We start from the raw sequence: 6,000 nt of genomic DNA, 5'->3' as shown, positions 1-6,000 counted from the left end.
AATGTGACACAAGAAGACATGTCCAGCAAGCTTCCCCCACCATCTGATTCCTTCTAATTCCATCTATAAGTGGCCACATAAGAGTACTTAATAAAACAGGGCCACTACGTCCTTTTATAGACCTTCTACTATTTCATACACTCTTGTCAACTTTGAAAGACAGAACATGTGGCATGTACAGTGGCAAATGTTTTGTTCCCTAAGGCTATGTACACACATTGCGTTTTTGCTGCATTTTTTTATGCAAATTAAAAACTGCTTTTTACAGTACCAACAAAAGTTATGATAATTCAGAAATCTATGCAAATGCTTGTTTATTTCTCCCGGACTGAATTGGAAAACTAATGCGTCTTTAAAAATTGCGGCATGTCAATTCTTTCAGCATTTTTGCAGCATTTTTTTACCCATAGAGAGCAACAAGTAAGTGCAAAAACGCAGCAAAAACGCTGCCATCAGTTTTTGCAGTGTTTTGGGAGAAAAAAATGCAGGTACATCAGGATGTGCAACCCATTGATGTTTGTGATTGTCTTGGTCTCCTCACATAAGCATGGATGTTAGTATTAGTACAGTTTAATTAAATAGTGATATGTGTTAAACAATGCCCTATCAACTCAATGCCCTACCAATGTAAGGAAGTAAACAATGCCCTACCACCTCAGTGCACTACCGATGTAAGAAAGTAAACAATGCCCTACCAATGTGCTATATTAACAATGCCCAAACAATTCAACTTACCCCGCTGTTTTTACATTTGCAATTGTGTATTTTTTATTAACTCATGTAACCTTTGGGTGGAAGCAAAGCTGAACTTTAGGATCCTGAAAAACACAGAAAAAAAATCAGAAAAAAAAAAATCAGCAAAACCTGTGTTTTGGCTGCAAATTTCTTACTGCCAAGAGATCAGGTTTTGGATGCAGAAAAAAAAAAACACTGCAAAAAAAGCAATGTGTGAACATAGCTTAAGCCACACTACTTACCTTGTCCAGTCCTTTTTGTATGCCCACACTGAAGTAGTGTCCCTATTGACATTTCTTAAAGTTACCACCCCCACGACAATACCCCTTTCATAGCCCGAAAACACGATGAGTCCCCATGCAGTATGATGCCCCCACGATACTTCTCCAATCAATATGGTGAGGCAAACACATAATGATACCCGAACAGTGCCACTTCAGACATTATGATGTTCACCCAGTGCTCCTCAGACAATATGATACCTTCACAGTCATGCCCCACCGAGAATAGTCTACAAAAAACCTCGCTTAGCCCCATTCCTAAACCTTGGCCGCTTTATGCTGTTTGAGGCTCAGCCCAAAAGGCGCCTTCTACTGATGTCACCACTCCTCCTGTGCCGTGCCTTAGATGGTGCGGAAGGTACGCACAGGCTGGATGGAGGAGCAGAGAGCTGACGGCTCCTTGATCCACCGCTGTGTTCAGCTACTGTACATACTGTTGCAACTGAGACACAACCCCATCTTCTGGAATAGCGGGAAGCTTCCCAAATCTAGAAATGTCTCACTTGATCTAGGACGGTTGGAAGGTATGAGGCCATAAAACTGAAGAAGTGGATATTCTTCTTGAGAGCCAAGGTATACATTGCGGTATATACTTTGTGTTTTCTTTGCTCTCGATGTTTCCTCCCAACAGTATAACACAAGGGCACTTTCACTCACTTTCAATGTACAGAAATCAAAGCTGAACTTATCATTCCTGGCATGTGCTTGATCTACAAAATGTACTATTTCGTTTTGAAGTCTGACTTGCTGTAAAAATCCATTAATTCCATGAGATCACAACTTAACCCGGCCCTGGGGTCTCAATTGGACCTGCCTAAGTTAAAGACTAATATATCCCACTAATGCCGCTCCCTCAGAGCATTGATCTTGGGGAAATGGAAATTGTGTTGGAGCCTAATGAAGGAACTGCAGGCAGTGATAGCAAATTCTAGGAAATGCGGCGCAGCGACAGCTTTTGAAGTATGTAATTATTCCAAATTGATTTAGTATGATGAGAGATGCAAATTTATACAGATAGATTTGTTTATGTGGTAAATGGTCACTGCCGAGGGGCCTCTCACTGCAGGGGTATTCTCCAAGGAAGGCTAAGCCTGGATTAGAGAGCTTCTATGGGTACATTCACACCGGACGTAAATGCTGTGGATTTTCTGTCTAGTTTTGCTCAAGGTACATCCATAGCAGATTATAGTACCAGCCATGTGGATGGGATTTAGGTAAAGCTGAGCATTTCCACCCACGCGGCCCTTGTCCGACATCCAGTCCGGTCCTCCAGAGCAGCCGTTCTTAATTTCTGCCTTAATCCAGCATCCTGGGCCCTTCTGGTGCTTACTTGGTCCTGTGACATCATGCTGGGGCAAGATGGGTGGTTGCCCTGGGCCAACTCACACAGTAGTGCCCACTTAGGAGCTACCACTACTCTTATCTGTATCACAGTGCATAAAACACTGATGCAGTTAAAGTCTGTGGTGGAGCAGGGAGCCATGGTCTCTTTGACCTATCACTCTCCATTTTGAAGGCCCAAGGTAACTCACTGCCCAGGAGATGTGATATGATCAGACCATGTTCCTGCACGGTCAGACACAGCCATTACACAGGACACAGCAGGGGCACACTTATAAGATTATCTCAGCACAGGAACATTTTTTTTAAACACATCCAATATCTAGTGAATAAAATGAATTTTTGTTTGGGAGAAAACCCCTTTAAGTCCATCGAGTTTGACCTATAGCCTGACATGTTGACTTCCGCCAAAAATTAATCTGCTCCATAAGTCAAGGTCTGATCCTTTATGAGCCTTCCAGCATGACCAGATCCAGGGGCGGAACTACCGCCCGTGCAGCCGGTTCATTGAACGGGGGCCCCGAGGGAGAGGGGGCCCTCCAGCCTCCAGCAGGGCCGCCATCAGGGCATGACAGCTGTCGGGGCCCCCTCGGAGCCCCGTTGGGGCCCCCGTCTTGTGCGTCTCCTCATGGGGCCCCCCCGCAGGACCCCCCGCCGTCACATGACCGGAGATGTCCCTGCGCTCAGCATGGGCCCCCAGCCCCATGCTGAGCGCAGGGACATCTCCGGTCATGTGACGGCGCCGGCACAATACTTACCCCTCCCCGTGCCTCCGCAGCGTCTTCCGCGTCCTCTGACTGTGATGTCTCAGGTCAAAGGGCGCGGTGATATGTTTACAGCGCGCGCGATCTCTCCTGAGCTGTCACAGCGGGAAGACACGGGCGACGCTGTGGAGTCCGGATCAGCATCAGGTGAGAAGTGAGGTGAGTATTTGATTTTTTTTTTTTATGTATGGGGGCATGGGGCATTATATGGTGGGGGGAGAGTGGGTGTGACGTCCTGCATGGGGCATTATATGGGAGGGGGGGTGACATCCTGCATGTAGCATCATATGGGGGGGTGACATCCTGCATGGGGCATTATATGGGAGGGGGGGTGACATACCGCATGGGGCATTATATGGGAGGGGGGGTGACATACCGCATGGGGCATTATATGGGAGGGGGGGTGACATACTGCATGGGGCATTATATGGGGTGTGTGTGACATACTGCATGGGGCATTATATGGGGGGGTGACATACCGCATGGGGCATTATATGGTGGGGGGAGAGTGGGTGTGACGTCCTGCATGGGGCATTATATGGGGGGGTGACATACCGCATGGGGCATTATATGGGGTGTGTGTGACATACTGCATGGGGCATTATATGGGGGGGTGACATACCGCATAGGGCATTATATGGTGGGGGGAGAGTGGGCGTGACATCCTGCATGGGGCATTATAAGAGGGGAAGGGGGGAAGTGACATACTTCATGGGGCATTATATGGGGGGGGTGACATCCTGCATGGGGCATTATAAGAGGGGAAGGGGGGAAGTGACATCCTGCATGGGGCATTATAAGAGGGGGAGGGGGGAATTGACATCCTGCATGGGGCATTATAAGGAGGATGTGCGTGTGACATACTGCATGGGGCATTATAAGGAGGGAGGGGTGTGACCTCCTGCATGGGGCATTATAAGGGAGGGGGTGGTCTGACATACTGCATGGGGCATTGAAAAGGGGGGAAGTGACATCCTGCAAGGGGCATTATATGGGGGGGTGACATCCTGCATGGGGCATTTTATGGGGGGTAGAGGTGACATCCTGCATAGGGCATTAAAAGGGGGGTGTCATCCTGCATGGGGCATTATAAGGGGGGAACAGCCAGCATGGAGCGTTACATGGGGGCCAATATTCTGTATGGAGTGTTATATGGGGGACAGTATCCTGTATGGAGCGTTATATGGGGACCAGTATCCTGTATGGAGCATTATATGGGGACCAGTATCCTGTATGGAGCATTATAAGGGGGTCAGTATCCTGTATAGAGCATTATATGGTGCCCATAATACTGTATGGAGGACTATACTGTCCGATCTGCACTGTGCGCTGTGAGGATTCGCCGGTTTCTGAGCTATTGTAGAATTTACAATAGATATCGCTCGTGTAATGGGGCATTATAAGGGGGGAACAGCCTGCATGGAGCATTATATGGGAGCCAATATTCTGTATGGAGCGTTATATGGGGGTCAGTATTCTGTATGGAGAGTTATATGGGGGACAGTATTCTGTATGGAGCGTTATATGGGGGTCAGTATTCTGTATGGAGCGTTATATGGGGGCCAGTATTCTGTATGGAGCGTCATATGGGGGCCAGTATTCTGTATGGAGCGTTATATGGGGGTCAGTATTCTTTATGGAGCATTTTATGGGGGTCAGTATTCTGTATGGAGCGTTATATGGGGGCCAGTATCCTGTATGGAGCTTTATATGGGGACCAGTATCCTGTATGGAGCATTATAAGGGGGTCAGTATCCTGTATGGAGCATTATATGGTGCCCATAATACTGTATGGAGGACTATATTGTCCGGTCTGCACTGTGCGCTGTGAGGATTCGCCGGTTTCTGAGCTATTGTAGAATTTACAATAGATATCGCTCATGTAATGTAGTAAGTGAAATCCTTGGCCTTGTACTATATATATATATTTCTCTGTGGTATCTGTGCATCATGAATCATGGTATGTGTTAAAGGGGCCCACTGAGACTCTGTCGCCCAGGGCCCACAAAAACCTGGAGCCGACCCTGGGGGTAAGTATAACAAGTTTTATTCTTTTTAAATACAATTAATTAACTAGGAGTGGGGGGAATCAGAGATGCACGGGGGGATGAGAGATGCACAGGGGGGGCCCTTCATGCCCCCTATAAAGGGCAGGGGTGGGCCCCAAAATATTCTTGCACAGGGGCCCACTACAGTCTGTGTCCGCCCCTGACCAGATCAGAAACTCATCTACAGACAGCTGTTTCGGGGTGCTTGCCCCTTATCAGTGTAGAGCCTGTCTGGCTCAATGTTACTGCATAGAGGCAATATGGACAAAGTACTGTTTCTTTCAGCTTGACATTTCTCTCTGGTCATTTTGCAAGGCTTGTTAAAGGATCGGCCATTAATTTATAGGGTAGTTATGTTTTATAGTAGTCTCATTCTAGAAAAGAGCTAAGTGGGGAGCACGGTGGCTCAGTGGTTAGCACTGTTGCTTTACACTGAGGGGGTTCTGGGTTCAAATCCCACCAAAGACAACATCCACAAGGAGTTTGTATGTTCTCCCTGTGTTTGCGTGGGTTTCCTCTGGGTTCTATAGTTTCCTCCCACATTCCAAAGGCATACTGATAGGGAATCTAGATTGTGAGCCTGGATGGGGGCAGTGATGATAATGTATGTAAAGTGCTGTAGAATATGTTAGCGCAATATAAAAATAAAGATTATTATAATTTCCATATTTTTTTACCATGGTGCATTGCCTGTAAGACTCTGTGCTTAAGGACAACCAGTACTACTCCACGTTGTCTCAAGGGTATCACACTTAGCCAACCAGACCCTCTTTTACACTAATGAGGGGCAAATACCCTGGAACAGGTTTTCACAAATGGGTTTGTAGCCTG

This window comes from Phyllobates terribilis, unplaced genomic scaffold (assembly GCF_046119375.1).
Source record: "Phyllobates terribilis strain yellow unplaced genomic scaffold, ASM4611937v1 Scaffold_4__5_contigs__length_816908805, whole genome shotgun sequence".
Taxonomy (NCBI): Eukaryota; Metazoa; Chordata; class Amphibia; order Anura; family Dendrobatidae; genus Phyllobates; species Phyllobates terribilis.
The sequence above is the reverse complement of the archived record's forward strand: the minus strand, read 5'-3'. Positions refer to the sequence as shown.